Source organism: Alexandromys fortis, unplaced genomic scaffold (genome assembly GCF_014885135.2).
Source record: "Alexandromys fortis isolate MF-2015 unplaced genomic scaffold, M_Fortis_MF-2015_v1.1 scaffold_50, whole genome shotgun sequence".
Taxonomy (NCBI): Eukaryota; Metazoa; Chordata; class Mammalia; order Rodentia; family Cricetidae; genus Alexandromys; species Alexandromys fortis.
The window spans coordinates 5,857,655-5,883,566 of NW_026067932.1; the positions used below are offsets into that span (position 1 = coordinate 5,857,655).

At 45.6% G+C, this 25,912-nt stretch overlaps 1 protein-coding gene across 8 annotated transcripts in view; it reads right to left on the reverse strand.

The window, feature by feature from the left end:
* Positions 1-25,912, reverse strand: part of Anks1b (ankyrin repeat and sterile alpha motif domain containing 1B) — an 864,790-nt gene that overhangs the window by 137,990 nt on the left and 700,888 nt on the right. The gene's annotated exons all lie outside the window — the stretch shown is intronic.

Here is a 25,912-nt window from a genome sequence, read left to right on the forward strand (position 1 = left end):
ACTAGCAAGCTTTCCGTGGCTTTGAAGATGGGTCGTATGGTTCAGAACTTCATTCTCGAGCTCAGAGACCCCGTGTGCTGAGGCAAAAGTGTCTCCTTGGTTTTACAGTCACAAAAACACCCGAGGAATACTGTTTCCTGGTGTGTTGCTCTCTTGTGGATAATATTTTCAGGTTCCTGATGCAGGGCAATACAGAGATGTCTTGGCTGGGAATGAACTGCAGGCTGTTAGGCGGGATGCAAACTATTTCTCCTGCGTTGAGTGCTCTGCACTCTGGAAACATTGGGGACCTCTAGGTCATCATACGACTGCTCCATCTCTAGACAGCGAATGGGAACTTAATTCCCTGTCAGCTTTTGTGCCAGCAGGTGGAAACAGCTCTGAAAGGCAGCCCCCCCCCGTGGGAAAGTTGCTGTCCATGGTGGCCATTGGTCCCATTCAGCTGAACTAGAGAATTCACACCCTGATGCTAAACTTAGTCTGGGAATAGACTTCAACATGGTACTAATGGAACCTTGGAAGAACCTCCAGGTGCGCACAATAAAAGACAGAGGTATTGGGTGGGTGGGGGGAAGGTTGAAGATGGCTCAGATGAGAGTTGCTCTTGCAGAATACAAAGGTTTGCCTCCCAACACACACACACACACACACACACACACACACACACACACACACACACACACACACGGCACCTCAGAGCTATATGTAACTCCACTTCCAAGGGACTTGAGGCACACTTCCAGACTTAGGCGTGCATGTGGGGCATAGATGTACATTCAGACAAAGTACTCATACATATCAAATGCAAACAAAATATAAATATAAATGCCAGCGTAATTCCCCACTACTTGAGGGAACATATTAAATAATCTACAGAGGAAAAGACGTTTTGCTGTGAACTCAGATATTCCAGGAAAGGTTCAAGATGTGAGACCTAGTTCCCAAAGCCTTTATATTATAGACAAGGAACTTGATTCCTAAAGGGGCTAAGTCATTTGACTAAGGGGCCATCCTTATTGGAGGCAGGACAAAGTGACAGATCCTTGCTACTTGTCCAGACACTTGTCACAGTATTGTGGCCGTCCAGAAAACTCAGTGTCAGAATTCTTTTCCTTTTCTCTTGTAATTATTGTTTCTTCTGCTAAAAAGTCATTCAAGTTCTCATTTTAAATTTGAAGACCATAAAGTCTCATGTTTCTTATCTTTAAAGTACTCTAGTCATATCTTGAAATTTGTAGGCAAATGGATGGATCTAGAAAATATCATATTGAGTGAGATAACCCAGACCAAGAAAGACAAATATAATATGTACTCACTCATAAGTGGCTTTTAGACATAAAGAAAAACCAGCCTACAATTCACAACACCACAGAACCTAGACAACAAAGAGGACCCTAAGAAAGACATACATGATACATGAATCTAATGTACATGGGATGTAGGAAAAAGACAAGATCTCCTGAGTAATTGGGAGCGGGAATTACAGGAGAAGGTAGAAGGGGAGAAGGGAGGAAGGGAGGGGAGTGTAGAAAAATATATAGCTCAATAAAAGCAATAAAAAATAAAGTACACATATAAAAATAAATTTTAAAATAAAAACACTCTAGTCATTTTAAATAATACAGTGTTTCTTGCAAAATGATACAATTTAGAAAGAAAAAAAATCCCAACTCTTCACAATGCCAACACTTAGCTCCAGAGAAAAGGAGAGCACTTGTTTCAATCAGGAATGCAACCTTCTCAACATTAACTGAGTATTTAAGGACAACCATCTTCTATGGGACAGACTAAATTAGAGATACTAGCTTCCTAAATTCTTCCTTTGCATTAAAAAAACAAAAGTAGTCAGGCGGTGGTGGCGCACGCCTTTAATCCCAGCACTTGGGAGTCAGAGACAGGCGGATCTCTGAGTTCGAGACAAGCCTGGTCTACAAGAGCTAGTTCCAGAACAGGCTCCAAAGCCACAGAGAAACCCTGACTCGAAAAACCAAAAAACAAACAAACAAACAAAAAAAACAAAAGTAACCAGAGGATTGATTGATGATCCTAAAGATGGTGGTGACTTTCCCGAGAAGCGTGTCAAAGATTGAGATGAGGCTCCTTGGTAAACATTTAGATAACACGGTCTAATACCTTGCCCGCATGGTTTGGGTCCTAAACGTGGAATTATATCTATGGATTCAAGTCAGGGGTATGCCACCTAAAAGTTCTGTGATCTTACACACTCCGCCTAAAGCTTCTGAGTCTTGCCATTCCAATTTGTAAGATGAATGTGGCGATAATGGGAGCCACCTCTGAGAGTGGTGGTTAGGAGGTAAGGGAAGTAATTGTGTGTAATGGTCTTTTTGGTGTAGTAACTTGGCTGGCTGAACGTTCCCAGGCATCCAGACACTAACATGGGCATTGCAGAGGTGTTCTATAGATGTAATTAAAGTCCATTGACCTCAAGGAGATTGGCTTAAATGATCTGGTTCAGTCAGAACTTGAAAAGCAGAGCCGAGGGTTCCCTGAAGAAGAATGTAGTTGAACCTGCTCCCAAGAGTTCAGCCCACACGTCCGAACAGACTTCAGATTTACCTGGGGAGACCCCCCCTCACATAAGCTGATCTTTTCCAATACATCCCTTAGAACACGTATCCTACTGGGTTGCTCCTCCGATTGAACCCTGACTGAGACACCATGCATGATAAAACAGTCACAATCAGGTTTGTAATATATCTGGAAAAGTTAGCTAAATTAAAAATTAAAAAAATAAACACCTCTTACAGTACTGAGATTGCTGCTTGATTTTTTACAAAAAGAGTTCGGAGGATCTGGGGAGATGGTTCAATGGTTAAGAGCCCTAGCTGCTCTTGTTGAGGACCTAGGCTTGATTCCCAGCATCCATAGCTCACAACCACCTGTAACTCCAGCTCCAGGGGGTCTCATGTCCTTTTCTGGCCTCTGTGGGCATGGTATGCAGGTGGTGCACAGAAGTACAAGCTGGCAAAACACCAGTATACATAAAAGTAGATAAACCTTGGAAAACCTTTGGATAGAATAAGGGCAATTATCTATTCGTGTGAATGACAGTTACCCCAATCAGAAATGGATTTAACGTTTTAGTAAAATATCCAGGACATGGAAAAAGTGCCGGTAGTGTTGAGATCCCATCTGAAACTACGTCGGGGGAGTTTTCCAAGTAGAGGGCGAGTTTCCTGAGGGAGGAAGATAATGAACAAAAAGGCAGCTTCTCCTCTCCCAACACCACCTGGATACAAGGGGATTGGTTTTCATAAATCAAGTATGGAATTCTGTGAACTAACACAGACTCAGGCATGACTTAATCTTCAACCAACTATGATTGCATGGCTAGGAGAACGGCTTCAAGGTCTTGTCGAAAGGCCTGCCCGTCTGTAAGTACTGCAGTAAAATATTTCCTATCTCAGTGTTAGCTTATCCTTGTAGTCTACATTTCTGTGTCTTGTTTTTTTTTTTTTTTTGTCATTTGTTTTGAGCAATCTTAAAGAAGGGAACACACTTTCAGAATACCATTGGAAAACATGCATGATACAAATGTATATATTCAGAACGGCATCTGTCCTTCAGAATTATCATGTAAAGTCTGCAAAACAAGCCTGGAAATGCATCAGATAAGCAAACAAACATCACAGAGGTGGTCTCAGGAATGCCATTAAAAAGTGAGAAATCCACAAGAAAGCCTGCTCCGTTCAACCTTTTAGCAAAGCCCAAAGCCAAAGTGTCAGTTTTACAAGTGTGTGTTTTTAACGGTGTGTGTGCATGCATGTGCTTTTCTGTGCATGAAGTACAGAGTGCTGTCCCAGGATTCCTAACACCCCATTAGTGATTTTTTTCAAAGATAGTGATTAAAAATACTTTTTACTGTTTTACTCATGCCTATGATTCAAATGATGAGGTGGCTGTTCAGTGATGGGAAGTTAAATTACAGAGGGGCTCTAGTCTTGTGGAACACTTTCTTTGGGTCATTACAGTTTTTGGGTTTCACTTAACATGTAACTTTCCTTAGGAATAATTTTTTATTTCTTTTCCTCTGAATTGGTGAAGGAAGTACCTTTTTGCTGACATAGTAAGGTTTCTTCCATTAACATTGCATTTATCATATTTAATTATGATTTCAGTTATAAATATCATCATAAAAAGGTGTGGTGTATGGTGCCTTGCTTACGTGGCCTTGTATGTATGGACAGATCTTTTGATAAATGGGCATTAAGAAATTTACAGAGCCGGGCAGTGGTGGCGCGTGCCTTTAATCCCAGCACTCGGGAGGCAGGCAGATCTCTGTGAGTTCGAGGCCAGCCTGGAATTTACTGAGCAAGTGAAAGAAAGGTTAAGACATGATGAATTCTAGTTGCTCTCCGACTAGAAACAAGAAGAAATCAGACAACATAGACCTGGGGCTCAGAAGAGAGATACAAACCTACTGTCACCTGAGTCCTGGTAGCTGCAAGGCCTGGGAGTGGATTATCATCAACCACAGTTACTTGTAGAATAAGGTCAGGAACAAATGTCTGAGGTCAGAACTCTGGACAGCGACCACGCTGCCCATCTTTTGTTGAGGGAGAAAAACCCCAGTAGACTGAGAGAGGTGGTGGGAAATCCCACCCACAAATCTTTTCAACACTGTGGATACATTTTCAGCAGACAGATTTCCAGAACTACGCCACTGCAGAGATAAGCGTACAATCAATATGGATTTAGAATTTCCGCACTGTGGAGTTTTACCTCCCAGTATATAGGAAGCAGGGCTTGGGATTTTGAAAGAAAAAAAAAAAAAAGAGAGAGAGAGATATGTTTTGATAGAGGGCACGGGATAGAAATAAGAGGACATGAAGGAGACACAAAGAGAATGGGGGCGGGGAGAAACTGCATTGAGGGCACAGTGGAATGAGGGGTTCAGGAGAGGCTGGCATTGGGAAAGAAAGGCTTTGGTGCTGAACAATCCTATGTAGTCCTCAGTGGTGCCTGCCCACCGCAGAAGCAGCACTGTGCTTTCTTGAGTGTGAGGTTTGTTTAGGAGTAATGAGACAGATAAAGACATAGCCTGACTCCTGCTCTCAATAGATTTTTGTTATTTTTATTGCCCCATCATGCTTTCATTGTGATAATAATAAAAGGGAAATCCCTTTGTTTAGACGGCAATTTGAAGACGATGTACAGACCTGCCTATTAACTGTAGTGTAGTTACAGATCTGACTGCCAAGCTGAGACGAGCCAGCCTGAGCAGAAGAGACTGAACACTTTTTCTTGAAGGCAAGTAGGCTTGGAATCCAGGGGGAATGGATGTAGACACTGAGGCCCATCTGCTGGAAATGTTCTGCCCCAGTCTCCTGAATTAAGACCTAGGGACTTTTTTTTTTTTTTTTTTTTTTTTTTTTTTTTTTTTTTGTTAACTACATCCAGGGCCAGAGCCACATGCAGCTTCACTGAGCCATAGCTAAGCCCTCTGCTGGCACTCATTGCTTACCACCAACCCCTGGGACTTAGTATCAGCTGTAGAACACAGGTGGTAAGCACCTCACATTTTAAACACCTTTAACAGACAAGGCAGCCGTGAACAACAGATGCAGCTACTTCTGGGGCTGGCAGCGAGACAACATTTCTGGTAAACGCTTTCGCTAAGTGACCACCGTACACCCCAATCTCCCCAGGATTTCCCTCGTTAAATGGGTCAGACCACAAGGTCTGCTTCTTGTTAGGAAAACACAGTTTAAGGCACAGCAGAGACCCATACCGGGAATTCCCAAGGATGAAACACGATATGAAAAGGTCCCGCAGCCTTGGCTCCGTGTTCCTGGGCAGCTTGATTGTCTCTCTCTGAGCAATTGCTTACCCTTAATGTACCCTCAGCTTCTGCATCTATAAAATAATGGCGATCGCTCTTTAAGGGTGTTGCTCAAGGCTGAAATGAGCGTGCCCCTGTTACACCCCAACACCAAGCCAACAGCACAAATTAACCATCCAGAGAATGAATTCATCCTGGTATTCATTCATAAGCCTTCAGAATAGTGAAGCCCCTCTACCTTATCCTCAGAACTAAACAGCAAAGCTCACCCCCAGCACCTTCCCCCCAGCTTATCAGCTGAGCCAGTGAGAAGGTGTGCAAGCACGCTGGAAAGTCTCTGCACTGAAGACAAGTAAAAAAATCTCAGGTTTCTTTCCTTGCTGGGATTTGGAAGGGGGATAAAGCAGTTTTAAAGATTTTTGGTGATTGTATATAATGTCGTTATTATCTAGCAGCATATATTAAATATATTAAAATGTGTTAGAAGAACAAAGGAAAGGAGAGTTACAAAACAAACATAAATAGCAATAGATCTGATGCCCGGAGTGGATCTCTGATCCATCGCCAGGTGAGGGTTCCATCATTTGTGTACAGTGGTTCATCTGGGGAGGGACAGGACAGGGACTCTTCTGGCCCCATTGAGAAAGAGGATCCCTCCTTCCACTGGGTTTACTGAGTTGATGGACGTAGCATTGCCAGCATATTGTTGAGGACAATGTTGGAGTGTCTACCTTTGGGTGAAGGTGGTGCAGAATCAAGAAGAAACAAAGGCACCAAGTGAGAGGCTAGGTGTGGTGGCACAAGGCCATGAATACAGAGTTGGGAAAATGAGGAAGGAGAATCACAAATTCCAGGCCTGAGATTCAATCTTAGAAACTAATCCATCACACACAATACACACAAAAAGAAGAAGGGGGTGAGGACCTGGAGAGATGGTTTGATCAGAAAAGTAGGTTGTGGAATATTATTTGAAGATGTATTACATTCCCCATGGGAAGAGGAAATAGACAAGAACTCCAGAGAAAACTGGGAGCATGGGGGAGATAAGAGGAGGGAGGAGCAATAATATGAGCAAAGGGACCAAGACGACGATGGGGATATCCATAGAAACAGCTGACTTAAGCTAGTGGGAGCTCACTGACTCTGGACTGACAGCGGGGGACCTGCAGAGGACAAAACTAGACCTCTGAATATGGCTGACAGTTGTGTGGCTAGGCCATTTGTGGGACCAAACTGACTTTTTGGAACCCATTCCCTTTGGATAGACGCCTTGCTCAGCCTAGATATAAGGGGGGAGGGACTTGGTCCTGCCTCAAAGTGATGCGCTAAACTTGGTCCACTCCCCCCGTGGGAAGCCTTACCCTCTCTGAGGAGGGGATGGAGGGTGGGGTGGGTGGAAGGTGGAGAGAGCGGGAGGAGGGGAGGGAAAGGAACCTGGGACTGGCACGTTAAAGGAGAAAAGAGTGTCTGAAAAATAAAATTTAAAAAATCTGGCTAGAAACAACCCAAGATAGGGCCAGGCATTTATAAGAAAGAATAAGCCTCTGTGTGTGTATTTATTTGGGAGGTGGGTAGTGGGTCCCCCAAAGGGCCGAGATCAGAGCATAAAAAGTAAAAAACAAACTAACAAACAAACCAAAGTGCTTGCCCAAGCAAGCATGAGGACTTGAATTCAGATGTCTAAAACCAATGTAAAAGCCTGGTGTGACAGTGTGTGCCTACAGCCCCAGTACTGGGGAGCTAGACAGTCCTTGGGGGCTGTCTAGCTGAATCAATGAGCTTCAGATTCAGTGAAAAACACTTAAAACACAGCACAGCGAGTGATCGATGAGGCATCCAGTTGGCATCTGTGGGTGAGCCCCATATGGATGGAGAGACTAAGGGATTCCAGTGAGAGCTTTTGGGGCTCAGGGTGTGGCGATGCTGAGAACATCCAGACATTACCCTTTATAAGAACTCGAAACATTCTCATCTTGCTTGAGCCATTTTAAGTAAGGTTTCTGGCACGGGAAGCGTCCTGCCTGAGTTGGAAGGAAACTTAAATACAAGTATGACAATCTTCTCTGGTTGCCAGGGAGTCTTCTCTTCAATTTCTAACAAGGTACACAGCCAAAGCTTGGATTCTTCCAGCAACAGAGAGCTCATTACCAGCTGGAGAAACCTAGTATGTTTTTTTCTTTTTCTGGCTTTCACCACAACAAATTTGTATACCGAGTGAACGTTTCCTCACTAAAGTTACCACTTGTTACTTATACACCAGAGGCCAGGTCCTGTGCTATAATAAAAAGCACACAATTATTTCATTTAATTTTCAAAAGTCACCTGAAGACACAAATACTAATTTGGAAGCCACAGCAGGAACTGTTACTCAGCTCTGGCCCACTTACCAGGTCTACTACTGGGAAGATCTCTCCACAACACGGCCGTAATGACCCCTGGCAATGCCGGCTCACCAGTGCAGAAAATGCCGAGCAAAGTGTCCTCCTCTTCCTTAGTAGTTCCTGAAGAATCCCTGTTCTCACCCTCCCTGAATGAAGCACTGTGGATGAGTGGTGGAGCCCTCCGGGTTGCTGGTGGATCATAGATCCACTCCGTGATGAGCTTCTGAGGGAATATCAGGGGCTGAAGCAAGGACTATGGCTTTTTGCCTTCTCTTTATAAGGTGAGGATGGACTCATGTAGAGAGCAGTGCATACGAGTGACTGGATGGCAGGTACGGGCCAGAGGGGAAAGGGATGCATTCAGAACCCTAGAAATTGAACCTCATGGAGCAGAAATGGTAAGCAATGTGAGCAGGTGTAAAGATGAATGTTCTGGTTACCCCAAGAAGTCTGCTAAGTTGAAAGTTAGGGTCAGTCATTCCAAGGTCACCTGACAGCTCTCTATACGCCATTAAGAATTATACTGAATCTCATTCAATATGAGGAAACCATCAAGAACAGAATCATATGCACAGAAGAAGAAATAGTTCAAAAGGTAAGTTTTTGCGGAATCTTTCAGTTCCAGACTGTATCGGGATAATACGTTTGTGGTCAGCCCCACGCTGTCTTCATGCGTTTACCTCCTTCCTGTACCCCAGGAAGCAGAGGAAAGAGCAGAAAATTCAGCCCGAGAATACAGCTCGGTTCTCCCAAGCCACAGCTCCAGGACACACAGGGAAGTGAGTACTGGCCGAAGATGTTCCTGGTGTGGGAAGGAGGTACACAGGGAAGGAACACGCCTCTTGTGTACCTGATGTGTACCAGGCCCTTCCTTCATGTGCCTTGCTCCAGTAATTCTACAGAACCTTGCCATGATTTTACTACCGCCTCTCCCCCGATGAAGAAGTTGTGGGGGACTGAGAACATAGGCAGTCTTTCTAAGATTAAGCAGTATACTAATTATTCCCCCCAAATAGTCAGTGGTAATGGCAGTCCCTCCTTGTCTACTGGGGAGTACATTCCGAACGCCAGTGGATGCCAGAATCAAAGCTAACACCAGCCCCATACGAACGGTTTGCTCTTCTACATACGTGGATTTATTAATTGAGCACAGCAAGAGGTGAAAAACAATAACAGTAAAGTACGCTGCAATGAAAAGTTATTTAAAACTCACTGATTGCTTATTTACGGAGTCTTCCACTTAATATATCTGGAAGGCAGCTGACTGAAGGTAACTGAAACCACGAGAGAGGAGCTACTGTAGGAGATTTCCCCTCCCAATTCACAATACACAAGTGTGCAGCCCATCTTTGAAATAATCTGTCAAGTTGGAGTCTTAATATTGCTATTATATAGGTGAGGAAATTGTGCCCTAATGATGTCACTGGCTCAAGGTAACGCTAGGTAAGCAGAAGCAGAGAGAGAGAGAAAGAGAACGAACATGCACCAGTTCCCAGTGTCATGTGTTTTCCCATAACTCCTGCCTGGGGCAAAGTATTAAAAGCTAGTCTTCTCCCAAGCAAGGACTGTATTAGCTTGGCTGTAAAACATCCCTTCCCTTGAACCATGCCCCAGCCCTGGGTGATGGCTGATATTATTCAGTCATTGTGGCACAGCAGAGAGACTCCAGAGAAAAAGTAAAACACAGATCTATATACATGGAGTTCCTAACTGTAGGTGGAGAGGATGATCCTTAAGGGACCCCAGCCCCTTCCTACTGAACCCCAGGGTGTGGTCTGCCATTCAGGATAGAATGTATTTAATCTCTTAGGCACACACACACACACACACACACACACACACACACACACACACACACACGGTCTCTGGAGAGAAAGAGCCTGGGGCTCTTTAGGACAATGAGGACTTTCTGGGTTGAAGTAATGAGGGAAGCCCATTAACTCTTTCAGGCCATTAGGCTATCATTTGGTAAATTACTACTTCCCTCTAAATGGTTCCTAGTGGGTATGGAGGGCCAGCGTGTCCTAATTTGCCTCTTCCATCTCTCCGCTGCGTTCTCCAATTATGGCAGAGCACCAGAAGATGTTTAATAACGGCTTTCTTCTGGATCCCTGAACACACTTACCTATGTGAAAAACCCGGTGCTCTATGGAAATGTGCGCCCTCAACCCGACATGTCAGGGGAAAGGGGCTGCAGGCTTCATCTGAGCAGCGGTCAGGGTGTCTCCTGCCTTAACCTTCTGGTATATGTATGATCAAAACCTTTCTAACTGGGGTGGGCCAGGAGGCAGGTCTGCCTGTCTGTCTGTGTCTCTCCCTCCCTCCCTCTCTCTCTCTCAGAAGGAAAGAAGAGACAGTTCTGGTCTGAGAAGTCAGTGCCTCCCCCATGTGCATTCCGGCTTCACCCTGTCACTCGGAATGCCTGAGCGCTGTCAGTGCGCTGAACTGAGGACAATCCCCTCCCTGGCGGAGAGCTGGAAGTGTTGGCACTGTCCTTTGCGCTCATAAATCTGGGGCTGCTAAGTAAAAGCCCTATAACCGTGTGAGGGCCCAATGTGATTACGTATCAACGGTTATACCAATAGTACTCTGCGTTTACACAGCAGTCAGAGATTTGGAAGCCTTTGCATACTGATTATTTTAAGAATTTGTTTACTCCCCTTTATTGAAATATAATTGGCAAATGAAACCTGTCAAGGTGTGTATTATGAATGCATGTATGAAATGACTCCAGCAAACAAACAAATCCATCACCCTGCATAGGTTTTCTTTCCTTGCCTCTTCCCCTGTATATAATGAGAATATTTAAGACCCTTAGTGAATTTCAACTACATGATACATTATTAATGAGTTATTATGCTGTATATATTATTATTAACAAGTTATTATGTGGTATATTAGGTCTCCAAATTTGTTCACTCTTTTTTTCTGTACATGTGTTGTATGTGTGTGGTATATGTACAGACGTGTACACAGGTGCACATGCCAAGGTGTATGTGTGTGGTATATGTACAGACATGTACACAGGTGCACATGCCAAGGTGTATGTGTGTGGTATATGTACAGACATGTACGCAGGTGCACATGCCTATGTGTATGTGTGTGGTGTATGTACAGACGTGTATGCAGGTGCACATGCCTATGGGTATGTGTGTGGCATATGGACAGATGTGTATGCAGGTGGGTATGCCTATGTGTATGTGTGTGGCATATGTGTAGACATGTATGCAGGTGCACATGCCTATGTGTTTGCCTGCAGCGGCCAGAGGAAGATATCAGGAATCCTCTATTATTCCCCACCTTAGTTTTTGACACAAGGTCTCTCCTTGAATTGGAAGCTCCTGTTCCAATGGCTGGCCTTCAAGATCCTGGGATCCATCTGTCTCCAACCCCCCAATGCTGGGACTACAGGCATGCACAGTGATGAATGATTTTTTTTTTAATGTGGGTCCCAGGGATTTGAACTCTGGGCTCCTTGCTTTACAGCAGCAAGCACTGTTACCCACTGAGTCATTTCCCAGACCCCTTACACCATCAACTCTGTCTCTTAGACCAACCTCTGATTTGAGGATTTATTGTTGTTAAGGTTGGCTCTCTGGCTATGTTCCAGGATTATCTCTGAGGGCCTGCCATGGCTGGTTTTGCTTGCCAGCATGATAGCATAGAGAATTACCCAGGAGACACACCTCTGGGCGCTTCTGGGAGAGTGTGGACTGCTGCCTTACTCTCTTCTCCCCGAGTTGTCCGTCACTGCGGATGCCATCCTCCGCTGCCACTGGACCCCGACTTCTTTGGCCTTCCTATGTGGACTCCACGCTAGCATTTTCTTCAGGGAACTTCCAGGCTCTCAGCACTGGCCTGAAACTGCTGAAGCGTTCCCAATAGGCTCTGTCTTTTCGGGGAACAGGCAGCTGTTGCTGGCCTCCTCCGACCTTATCACGCAAGCCAATAAAGACCCTTTTTTATATTATATACACATCCAATCCGTTCTGTTCCTCTAGAGAACTCTGCCTGACACAGGGCCCGGTGTTTAGATGAAGGCTCTGAAGCTATGACCCATTTATTCTGGATCATTTCGACTCTGAATTAGTCTTTTGTACGTGAAGCCTGTTGGGACATGGGGCCACCTGCTGGCGCTTGGAGTCTCAAGCCGCAGTGCCCCTGTGGTCCTGGGATGAAGTTCCAGTTACCGGTTCTCTATCCTCGCACAGCCCCTTCTCTCTAGCTTGTTCCACAACCACTGCTACTCCTTGCTTGGGTAGCATTATTTGTCATTAACAGGAGTTGGCCTGCATTCAATCCTTTTCCTTCTTCTTCCCCCACTGCTGGTACACAAAGGAGCTTTCCATGGAGGGATCCTCACCCTGTGGCTTCTTGGGTTTTCTCCCTAGGCAACTCAGTACAGCTCTCTCACCCACTCTATCGGTCAGCATCCCGAGAAGCAGCATTTGTCTACTGCAGGTCAGAGACAAGGGTGTGGGGAGGGGAAGCTGGCTCTCTTGCCCCTGTGCTTTCTTTCACTGGACTTTGCGAACTATACCAGCAAGCGCTATGGTTGACATTCATTAAGTTGTCTGCACGAAACAGACGGGACAGGGAGGATGCTGGGGCTAGGTTTGTTTCTGCTATTATCATTCCCCGAGGAAGCTGCCATTGCCATCTATGAGACTCGTGCTAGGAGCAGCTAGTAATCCGTCGTCCAGTAATCCCAACGGCAAATATTCAAGGCGGGGTTTGTTCGCAGAGGTGGCTCCCTAGCGGCCCGGCATTTCTGTTTCCTCATCTATAAAATTGGCAGAGTAATGAACGCTCCTAGAGACAGTGTGCAGACGAAATGCGACGGTGTGTGTGTGTGTTGAGAGCTTTGCCTGCCTGGACTATTCCATCGCTGTCTTTGTTTGGAGAAATACTCCAAACACCGACGGGAGGTGGGGTGACGTCTCACGGTGACACAGAGGACTGTGCACATCTGACGTGATGTTTGCATTGTTCCAAGAGGAAGGGGGCATCAGTGAGGGCAAGGTCTTCATGGTGGGTGGGGGAAAGATAGTAATGGCAATGTCGTCTTTGGTGAAGGGAAGTTATGAATGGAGCTTTCCATGAGCCGCTCGCACTGAGCTTACGTTGAACCCTCTCCAGCCGGCCACCCTCAGGAAGCCTTCAGTCAAGACGAAGAAGCTGACTGCTGCTCGGGTGTGTCATCAGGTTACCACAGGGGAAAGGAGGCCGAGATTCACATCCATGTTGGCATGAATGGAGACAGACAGCATGAACTGAAGGATGCGCGTGGAGCTAATGCTGAGTCAGAATCTCACCCCTGGACCACTTCTTCTCAGTGGTCTCTGCACTTAGGGTATTGGGGAGGTACTTGGCAGTGGTTTCTATTCCTTTACAAGCCCCTCCACCAGGCTCAAAACACAGCAGACACTGAAGTGTTGGTGCTGACCAGTATGGGCAGTACAGTGCATGCCAACGGAAAAGAAACTAACACAGTGTTGTGCCATCGTTTCGAGGACCCTGTGATGTAGGAATCAGTCTCCTTCACTTATTGATAAGCTTTAGGAAGCTCCAAGAGGCTAAGAAACTTGGCTGGTATCTACTGAGGTAGCTAAATAATGGGACAAACCTGCATTCCACACAGACTCCTTCCTAGCCATGCAGCCTCCAGGAGCATGTTTTATTGAATTTTGCTATGACCTGTAGATGTGTGCTTTAAAACGCCATCAAAATAAGAAAGTTTGTATGCCATCCTCCAGAGCAAAGAGTAGAGACGCAGAAGGAAGAGGAAACCCTGAAGCAAGGTCTACACAGCCCAGCCCAGCTGCACCTCAGGTGACCGCAGAACTGTATTTGTATTAGTCGCTGGACTGTAATGGCACCAGAAGCGGAAAGTGTGCCAGGAAGCTGCAGCCCGCTGCTCAAGAAAAAGCTGCCTCCAACGTGTCTGGGAGCGCGGTTCTGGCTTCAGCCGAGTCAAGTTCAAAGGAGCGCATGAATAATTGGCTGCGGCTACCCTTTAAGCGGGTGCCAGCTCGCTCTGTTCAGGTTGATACATCTCCAGACCTCAGGGAGCCGCGAATCAGCTGCCAGCAGCCAGCGGTCTTGCGAGCATGCGTAACCAGACCAGGTGCTGATCCATCAAGCTAATTAGCAGCCTGTGGGCCACAGTTAGTTGGAGAGGTAGCGGCTTTTAACTCTTTTCCCGACAGACCCTGTGTGTTCTGAACAATGTTCTGTCAGGAGACACACAAAGAAGAAAGTACGTAGGATTCAAAAGGAGGGAGGACCGGGAGGAAGTACATGTTTTCTTTAAGTGAGACAGGCGGGCCAAAGAAGTAAAATGGATGCAAGTGTGCACACGTGACATTTGGTAATACTTCACTTTACTTACAACACTGGCCCTACCACAGAACGGGCAGTCAGTAGCTCTTCATTCTCACTGATAATGATATGGTGATATCTAAAACAATAATAAGCTGGAGAAAATGGGACAGAAACACAAAGGAGTAAGAGATCTCGCTTGGTGGCACCTAACATGAATTCGGTCATCTGGCTCCCCAAAGAGCAGAGGCACCAGAGTCAGCTTCCACCGCAAACAGGAGATGTGTTGAGAGTTCAGAAAATGGAAGGCTGACTTTAACTCGTTCAGGAAGCAGATGGAATACACTAGAAAAAGTGTCACTGCGAATTGCCCAGATGGATGACCCACTGCGTAGGTCAGCAGAGAGTACAGAGGGTCTTAGGAGAGCTGGAGGGATGTTGTTAATAGTGCATTTAGAATAAGCTTTATTGTGATGAGAAAAAAGGTAAAACAGAATTCACAGTCAAGCCAACATGGCTCCAAATGTCTTCCCTGATACACGGGAAGCATTTCACTGCCAATTTGTTCAATATTTATGACTTTAGAAGGTTTCGTTGATCGTAGATCCCTTTGGAGCTGCTCCAGTCCATGATCTAGAAAAATGTGAGACAATGAAGTCGCCCAGCCCTTGAGGTAGCCAACAGAAACATCTGAGAAAAATGGGAGGCAGGATGCTGGCGGCAGCCTTCAGACAGCGCTAACATTCACAGGGATGTCTGCATGGGCTCCGTGTCAGCATATGGAGAGCCCAGGAAGGAATCAACAGAAGCAGGGTTTCAGGGGCACCCTATCACCACCATCTGGAGATTAGCTCCATGATAGATTTTTTTTTTTTTTTATAAAAGCCGTGGTATCTTACTGATGAACTTTGCATCAATGACAAGATCCTAGCCAAGGTTCTCTAGAGCGACTTACTCCGCGACTGTTTGCTGCCTGATTCTAGGGTTAAAAATAGATCTACGCTTTGCTGAGAAGCCAGTGCCATTGTTTTTGCAGAATTAAAGGAGGAAGGTGATAAGGTTGAGATGATTCCAACAGCGTCAGAGACCTAGAGAAGGCATTATAGAGCCGGAGGAGGTGACGATATGCGGGTAGCAATGTCGATTCTATCCCTGAGAAATTAATCTACAGGTTGAGATCACCAGCATCAATCTTTCCCCAAATATTTACTAAGTGAAATCTTATTGAGTGGTTCCTCAGGGAGAGCAGGGCTGGGAGTTGGATTACTTTTGCTGTAAGAAATTATAGCACTACCTTGACTGTAATCAATTTGGAGACTGTGATCTTTTAAATGGACTATGGCAGGTGATTCGGGGTCAGTAGACCACTGGACTCATGCCAGATGATAATTCTGCATAATACTTCCTGTATGCAACGCAGCTGAGGTACATCCAAGTCTGTTCTGTGGTCTGTTCTGTGACTGTCTGCTCTACCAAAAGCAGGATCCCCACGTCTCCCCATCCCTGCAAACAGTCTCTGGTTTAGTCCGAGCTGACCCCTCGAGTGCTTCCTGAATAACTCATTTATTATTAGCAAAAAGGAAGAATGACCACACCATACTTAGGGCCCTGTTCTAACCTACCTCTCTAGCCTCAGCTCGGGGATTTCATCAGTCAAACCCTTTGCTCTGCCTCCAGGGAAGCCTTTAACTGGGAACCTTGTCTATGGGACTTTCTCTGCCTTTACCCAATTCTCTGCCTGGCTAACTGTCCTTTTACCCTCTCCTGAATGTGTTCCTTGACAACTCAGTCAAATTCTGCCCTTGCGTTGGTGCAGGCAAATGCTCTATTAATTGCATCACAGTTCTCCCTGGAGCCCTGCGAAGCGGAGACTGTTCCAGTCCCTATTTTAGAAACAGAGACATCTAAAGACAGGGTGCTAAGACACTTATTTACAGTCACAGAGAAGCAGCAGAGCTGTGGCTACAAACCAGGGCAGCCTGGCTCCGGCACGTCTGCTCCTCTGAGCACAGGGACCCTAGGCTACCCCACAGTGGCTTGAGCACAGACCACTAGAGAACAGGCTATCTCACACTATGGCCCTCTTGTGACCCTCCTCCTCTTCCTGTGCTATCCAAAGCCAATCCCAGGCATTGTGGCATTGTTTTGCTCCAATTAAGCATTCCTGATTTCACTATGCCCCAGATTAGGGTGTGTGTGTGTGTTTCTGTCACGGTCCACACCAGACTTCCCAACACTAGAACACTTGTCAGAACAAACACATGCTTGCTTGTCTGTCTGAACTCTTGGAAGACCCATCTGTTAGTATGCAGAGCAGTGTCTGACAACAGAGCCACCACTTAACAAATATTTGTCTGGACAATAGACGGCTTCTGCGGTGGTGGCGGCGACATTTTATTCTGTCGTGCTGGCTTCCAGCTTTTAGATATTTATTTTGTTTTAATCTATGCATGCGCGCGTGTGCCTGTATGTGGGTATGTGGGGGCCCTCAGGGGCCAGAAGAGGGTATCGGATCCCTGGAGCTGGCACCGCAGGCTGACGTGTGAGTCGCCTGACATGGGTGCCAGGAACTGAATTCTGGTCCTCTGCAAGAGCAGCAAGTGCTCTTAACAGCTGAGCCATCTTTCGAGCTCCACGGCTTCTAACATCTGCAAGTACATTAAGGATAAAAGGTCCGCGGAAATCCCAGGGGAACATAAATGCTTAGCTCCAGTCCAGAAAGAAGCCAGGCTCTTGTTAGCTCATCTTTATCTCACTCCTCACTATTTGTTTCTATTTGTCTTTTTTTTTTTTTTTTAATTTGAGCCCCTTTAGGCAGAGACTGCTTTATTTCTCCACATTCTGCGCCGTACTCAGCCACAAGTCCCACTTCACTGATTTGCAGCGTCAAGGCCTTCGGTATGAGATGTCCAATGCAGTACAACCCACACTCCCCGGCCCTTCAGCAAGGCTCCCGAGTCTGTGCAGAGCGGTCTCCACTTTCTTCATTAGCTTAGCCCACTTAGACACACATTCCACTCTCTGACATCGTCATCTTGTTGAGTCTAGTTCTTAGACTGACCCAGCACCCTCAGGGCTCATCCCCATCTCTGTGGATTTCATACGTGATGCTGCAGTAGACGTGGGCTTCTAACCCAATGAAAGCAGTGGGCTTAGAACGATAACAACGCGGAGGGGAAATGACAGACAGCAACACAAGGGGAAGGCAGCCATCTATCCGCCGAGGACAGAGCTCCCGAGGACCTAGCCTGCTGACACTTTGGTTTTAGACGTCTAACTTCTGGAACTGTGAGGATACATTCTGGTTGTTCCATCACCGATCTGTGGCACTTCATTTGGGCATCCCTAGCAAATTCATACAGTGCTCATAAATATTCTCAAGAAAAATGTATGGTTGAATAAACGGAGACCAATTTTCCCAGTGAACCCCAGTGATGGTTGAGAAACTTGCCAGAAACACAAAGTGGCGAATGAACAAGCCTAAAATCCAGCTCCCTCCCTCCCCACCCAGATCTCAGCAACCACGGTTTGTACGCACAGGGGTCCCCGGAGGCGCTGCCTTCCTATTGAACACCCCCACACAGTCAAACATCCCTGACATTACTCGTGCATGTTTGCCGATTCTCGGATCTCTCAGAGGAAAGCCCCGTGGAAGGCTCTCCCATTATTCCGGAAGTAATGAAAGTTGTAGTCATAATATATAGGAAGAAAAGAATGATTCATCACTGAGCCATCGAGCCACGGGGAGCAACCCGCGGTTTAAAGCAGACAATCAGCGGAGATAAGTCAGGATGATGTCACAACGAAGTAGACAAATGCCCCTCTGTGGGCTGATCCAAAAGAACAGTGCAATTAAATCAGCTCACTCCTGAGCATCTTCTACATCTCTGAGTTGCTGCTCCCCATCTTGGCAGCCCTACTGAGGGTCGATAAAAGGGGGTGACAGGAAGCAGCAGTCTACCAACATGCCCCACGTGGGAAGAAGGGTTTTCAGATTACTACCTAGCCAACGGACGTTATTTACAAAGACACGTTCTGGAAGGGTCACACATATTCAGACACCCACCCACTGAGCCAAGGCTAGAGTTTTCTTTTCAGAATGGAATTACAGAGCAACGCGGGGCATGTGAGAGCAAAAACCATCGAGGCAGATTCTCAAAAGACTTCAAAATGTGACTGCACGGGCCACCAAATGTCAAAACAGGATTAGGGAGGCATGCATGCGACTGGGTGAAACTTCCTTAGCTTCAGCCCTAGAAACGTCCTGCACCTCCCTGACCCTAAGTTTTAACTTCTGTAGAGCCCAGCACATCATCCTTCATTCAAGAGGTACAAGATCGGTGAGTGCCACATGACATGTTTACATGCCATTATTATAGAAGTATCGGCACATGCTAAGTTACTCAGTCCTTACAACAGCTAAATTTAACTACTGTTGCTACCATTTTACAAAAAATAAGCCAACTAAGCCAACTAAAGGAGGGAGAGGTGAAGCAGTTGTTCTCAGGGTCACACAGCTAACAGGGGCCTAACTGGGGCCTAAGAAGATCCAGGTGGTCATGACTGCAAAGGTTCAATTCCTGCTCTACAACAGGACATGTGATTCTCCCAAATCCCCCACACGAACTGGAGAGCCAGTGTCCCTACACGCCCAGCCTTTCTGCCTCACAGTTTTAGCTAAAGGACGTCATTGGCCCTCAGTGACTGAGCGCTTTCAATTTCAGCTTAAGTGTCACCTGCGTGAAGCTAGGGGAAGAAACTAACACAAAATGTGACATTACAAGTTCGGAAGGCTGCTCTTTTGTTTGTCCTCTTAATTCACACATAGCGACTGTGTGCATTTATGGGGTTCAGTGTGGCATTTTAATACCCATATAAACTGCAGACTGGTCAAACCACGATCACGGAGGTTTGTGTGTCCTGACCGTTTCTGTGTGGTTCCTGCCTCCAGTGCCTCTGTTTCTTCCTGAAGCACACAACAGACTGTTGTAAACTACACAGGCACCGTGCGCTAAGGAACACCAGAACTCATTCCTCCTGTCACACGGTGGCTTTTTTTTTTTTTTAAACAAATTTAGTATCAACTGAGCTCATTTAATCAAATGGAGAGTCGTTTATCCCGGCCCGTGAATCTCACAGTACCGAAGATGCCCCAATGCCTGGTGAGCGGCGATGAACCCATGGCTGCCAATCACTCAGTGAGGGAAATACTGCATATTGAAGAAGAAATGGGATTCGGGATAATACGGAGGAATGGGGGCAGAAACCAACCTTTGTCAAACAGCTACTTCATGCCAGATCCTCTCTAGGTGCCTGTTCTTCACCATTTCCTTTAATTCTTACAGAAGCCCAACCATTCAATAAACACTTTCTGGCCAAGTGTGGGGGTGCATACCTATAATCCCAGCACCCAGGAAGCTGAGACAGTAGGAGCTCAATGAGTTCAAGGCCAGCCTGGGTTAAACAGTGAATCCTGGGCTAGCCTGGGCTACGGAGTGAAACATTTGTTTTAAATGCAAGCCAACACTGTGGTCCCAGGTCCTCCGGGAGACACTGGGGTTACGAAATGAAATATATCGTGGTTCCTGAGCCTCTAAGCAAAGCAAAGTGAAATGAGGCAATAAAGAAAAGCAGAGAAGCCATCCGAGGTCAGTGTGGTACTTCGCTAAGAGAATGCACAGACAGGAACCGTGCTATAATTGTTAAGATGATACCTGCCCGGTCTGCAGCTCCTGCATACAGGACACCTGCGTTGTGCACCAGGCAACACCACCACCATTTACAGAGAGTCCCCGAGTCCCCTCTCGGAGCTGGTTGTGACTCCGCTACATGAGCGAGTCTTCCTCGTAGGAGGCTACATTTGAGTAGAAGAAACATTGAACAAATGATTACAGGGGTGGAAACCAAGAAGGTGCTCAAAAAAGAGAGACGGAGTGGAATGAAGCGAGGCTAAGCGGACCACGCATGCGTGAACGGTCCGCGGCAGCAGGAACTACAAGCGGATGTAGCTACTCGAGGAAGCTAGTTGGTTCAGGGAAGACAAGCTGCGGAATGAGAGGATACTCAATGTACTGCAGCTTATTTAAACCTGTCTCCCCGATGCTAGATCATTCCGATTTTCTGTATTAAAATGAATACCGTGAGGAATATCCTTATATATCAATATTCGTGGCTCTTCTGATTAGTTTCGAAGTTTCCAGAGATAAACTGCATCTTTCTTTCCTGGTAGGTAGAACAGGTCTTCTACTCCTTTCAGTATTACGAGAGAGAGAGAGAGAGAGAGAGAGAGAGAGAGAGAGAGAGAGAGAGAGAGAGAGAGAGAGAGAGAATTTATCTGTATGTGTATTTGTATATGTGTGTGCGTGCATGTTTTTGTGTGTCTGAAGAAATCCTCCTTTTTTTCCTAACAAGGAACTCACCATATCAGAGCCAAGCCCAAGTCATGGCTTTTTCTTAATCTGAGTATTTCTGTAAAGATACCTTATCTCTAAATCACATCATGTGCTGAAACATGGGGCTTAGAGTTCAAAAATATAAATTTAGGTGAGGACATATCTGAATTCCAAACACAGCTACACAGTCATAAATTACCGAGTCAGTTGTTCTGACACATGGATAGGATATGGGTATCTTGTGGACAGACTGTTTTCAGACTGGCTCTTACTAGATCCATAACAGTGGGAAGCCGCCCTGGGTCTGCTTCTCCCACTGTGAGAGGGGACAGGTTGTTATGGTCAAGAGTTAACCATCTTAGCAAAGGAATGCTCTCCTAGGGTCAGCTACATGTGAAATACTTAGCATGTTCTACTTCTGTACCTGAACATTCTTAGAGCATAGCAGTAACTTAAGGACTATTAAGTGAAACAAAAATACAACGTGAGAGTTTTACTTCAGTATTTTATTGCTCCCACATAAGGACCTAGTTCTATGTTTATGATAGAAGTATTCAAATTTGACAGGCTTGGATCTGCTTCAGAACTGGGACCACATTCAGTTTACTGTAGAGAAACAGAGATAGAGACTTTTGCTATTTTTCACTAGCGACTCTTCAAAGTTAAAAGATCTTTAAAAGTAGCTCAGATATGTACCATAACTAAAATAGAGGAGATGCAATGGATTGATCCCTGATTCCCCCCTAGTATAAATGCAGCTGTAACTATAATCTTTTTATGCCATTTAGGTTTACTCTTTGGGATATGTGATCCAACTTAAAACTAACCAAAAATTATGAATCAGTATTTTTAAGAAGATTTATATTATTTCTGTTAGCTAAATTTGATGTTTGATTCACTAGTCCATGTTCCCTGAAATATTGCAAGAAAATGAAAGATCTCACTTTGTTCTCCATGATAGGCTGGGGGATATACCAGCAAGAAAAGTTTTTCAGATGTCTCTCAAAACTTCTTGAGAGGCATTTGCCTTTTCCGAGAGCCAAGAACCATGATTTCATTGGAAGGTACCTTCTTGGAACAATTTCTAAGGCAGCTAATTAAAAAAATATACATCGTTAGCTTCTAGGGGAACGTATTTATTTCTAAAGAAACCCCATGCATATCTTCTTTGGAAGTTCTGTAAATCCCTTCTCAGTTCTTCTCTTCTGATACTTGGAAGATACCCTGCCAAGGGGGGGTCTGCAGAAACCTAGCGCTCACTGGAATGCAGTCCAAAAGCCACTGTGTTTAGAGCTTGTCCTGGAGAGGAAGGAAGTAAAGGCTTGTTGCTGGGCAGGTCTCCACAGCCTGCACAGCAGGAAGCAGGAATGACAGGAATCATCTTTCACAGAAGAGAAAGGGAATCACATTGGTACACATGTCCTGTGATGCCCGCCGATTCCAGCAGTGGTTTCTGATGACCACATACAGGTTTCTTTTCCACCGGGGAGGGAGGAATTGGTTTGAGAAACTGCCTAGAGTTCACATGCCATTTTGCTACTCACTGGCAACACAAGCTATGCTTCAAATACCTTATTTACTTCTATGGTTACCAGTCATTGTAACCTAAGACTGCTCATTCTCAGCCATGCGGACCTGAAATAACCACACAGGAACTGTGTTAATTAAAACATTGCTTGGCCAATCACTTAAGCATATTCCTAGCTAGCTCATATATCTTAAATTAACCCATTTCTATTCATCTGTGTATTGCCACGTGGTTGTGGCCTACCGGTAATGTTCCCTCTTGTATCAGGCGACCAGCGTATCTCTCCTGTGGCAGTTACAGGGCTTCTCCCTGACTCTGCCTACTCTCTCCTCCTCTATCTGCTTGGAATTCCCGCCTTGCTCTATTCTGCACTGCAATAGGCCCAAGGCAGATCTTTATTAACCAATGGTATTCACAGCACACAGAGGGGAATTCCCACATGAAGTCACTGCATCTGTATCCTGTTTCCAGATTGCTTACCTATCAGTCTCTAGTAAGAAACTCACTGAGGACGAGGGCTATGCCTTCTTCATTCTTATAGCTCCCCCCCCCCAGCACGATCAAAGCCATTATTATTGTTTGAAAAGCCCCTCGCATCTGTGGAGCATTTCCTGTTTGAGCACTCAGCGTTTGCATGCAGTTCAGTCTTCACACGTTCCAATGCCATCCATTCAGCCTCTCTTTCTGCAGGTAACAGAAACTGGCACAGAGAGGTGGCGTGGCTCACCCAGGCCACTAAGAAGTGGAAGGCGTTGTTTGTCTTCGATTCTACAGTGGATGGCCTCCTTTGATGCTTTTGGATTCCCCTTGTGCCAGGCACTTAATAGCTGCTCATAAGAGCAAGAACTTTTTCTCGTAGAGCTTATGGAATGGGATGCTCTCCAAATACGTGCAATGCAAATATTTGTTCCATGTGTGGACAGAAGGATGGTATTTCTACTTTGGCTCCCATTTTCAGGTGAGGTGGCAGAGCCTTGGGGAGTCAGGGAATGCTCCCGCAGTGACACAGCTCAGCTGTAACAGAGGTAGGGCTTGGCTCAAATTCAATCTTGTCATCTTGGAGCCCTTCCTTGGCATCGATGTATCAAAATACTCAACGGAAAGTGAGCTGAGCATCCACATTAGTGGGAGGGGGCTATAGACTGAAGAAGTCCAGAGATCCAAATTTCAGAGCATTGGTTTTGCCCCTAGTCAAACGTTTGCAAACATTTTTTTTCACATCTAATGCTCTGTGGTTCATAAGTCTTAATATATGTGTTAACTTGGCCCAAGCGTTAGACGGCTACGTGAAGGCTGTATAATGGAGCTGTAGTATGCTATAGGATGCCCGTGTCTGTCTCCTCTTTGGATTTTCTGCAAGTTTTGCATCTTGCAGAACAGAGGGATAATAGCACTCTGTGCTTTCAGGTGTATTTCAAGCTCAGCATCTGCAACTGGGTATAGCCCTGCCAACTACTGGCTGAAGGGGATGGGTAAGAGCAGGGGATGTACCCACTCCAAAAACCAGGCTCCTTAAGCACACAGCACTCAAGGGGTTCTGCTCCGCCCACCTCATCACCTGCTGATATGACCTCTCCTGAGATGCAGAGCTTCAATCAGTGATCTCGATGCAGCGCTTACAGATGCGGACGTGCTGTTTTACTAAGTGCTAGTCTAGTAGACTCCATGAGAATTGCAAAACACCCTCAAGTGGTACATTGCTAGAAGCCAGTTAACGCGGACTGCCGTTTTCAAACAAGATCCAAGGCCAGGCGGTCTCAGGGAGAGAAAATAATTTCTAGATTTTGTTGAAAGTATTTCTTTCTTCTCTCCCCATCACTTTTTCTTCCGAGATTCTCTTCCTCCCCGATTTCCTTCTTTTTTCATATTTTCCAAGTATTCACCAGACTTATAGAGATCATCTATCACACATCACGGCATGCACCCTATGACAAACACACACCACATACTCCGAAATCATAAGAGATAGCTACTTCCCACTAACTCGTGATCTAAGAGAATAGTAAAGTCGCTCGTCACTTGAAGGCCCCTTGTGAAGGTTAATATTGATCATCCAATTGTCAGGATCTAGGATCACCTTAGGAGGTAAGCCTTCAGGCAAGCCTGGGAGGGATTATCTAGATGAGGTTAGTCTCTGGGTATCTCTGTGAAGGATTATCTAGATTAAGTAAATTAAGGTGGGAAGACCCATCTTGATTGTGGGGAGCACTATACCAGAGGCTGGAGCAAAGGAAAGTGAGCTGAGCATCGGCATTGATTGCTTTTGGCTTGGGGAAGGCAGATGCAATCGATTAGCTGTTTCCTGCCCTTCCCCACCAAGAAAGACTTCCAAAATAACTGAGCTAAAAGAAAACCTCCCTTCCTTAGGCTGCCTCCCCCCCCCCCCATACTTTGTTTCAACAGCGAGGAAAGTATCAAAACACTAGTATTGTAAACTATGACATCTGGGTCAAAGGACTCATCTCTCAGATGTCTTTTGTGCTTCCCAAGATTTTCTCTTTTGTCCCCTCCCCTTCCCTCTGGAATTCATCTTAATAGCCTCAGTGGCACAGGGCTCATCCAGGCAGCTCAGTATGGTTTCTGTCCCTGACTCAAGTTGTGATGTTCTAATGAGGTTTTAAAGAAAATACTTGACCCTCTGGAGGGCATTTAGTTGTCTAAGGAACAGTGACCACCCACATGCCTGTCTCGTGAAGCAGGGAGAGGGGATGACGAATGAACTAAAGGGTCGCTAGATGGCGGCTGCTGTGATCTGTTTGCCTGCTCTGATTACCGTGGACGCCTTCTCTGAGGAAATCACTTGACAGGAAGTGATTATAAATGAAGGTGAACTCCATCTCTAAAGACAGCGACTATCAGGACTGACTCGAAGAAAAGAATCCGCCTTCCAGGTTGTTTCAAGCCTCAAATTTTAATAAATGATACATTCTGCAGTAAATTTCTATACTGTGCAAAACGGATCTTCAAAAAAAAAAAAGTACAGCACAAAAGTGTTTTCTTCTTATAACCTCAAGCAACGTGAGGGCTGTCTGCTCTTACAACTTTTATTACTTCGCGGCAGCAACACGGAGACGGTGATTGAGTTAAGCCTTTGCCTCTGCGCGCATTCCGAGTCTCGCCGCGATTGCCTGGTGCTCCCATCTCACCCTTAAGTGGCAGTTCTGCTTCAGAGTGATATTTTTCATTATTTAGCGTTTTCTGTAATTTTATTGTGTGACGTTAATATTTAATATTATCACAGCCCCAGAGGCATCTCTGTGCGACTCTAAGGTGCACACATTTTGTGGTCCCCCCCCTCTCTTCTTGTACGATTTTAACCCTTTATGCCTCTAGTATTCAGAATATCTGAATATAAGAAGATTCATATGTTATTCCGGGATGGGTCTCTCTGGTCCATAACTAGAACTCACAGCAGGTCTTCCCTTGAGGACACGACTCACTCGCGCCCCCCATCTCTTCCTAATTACCTAATCATAGGAACATGGAG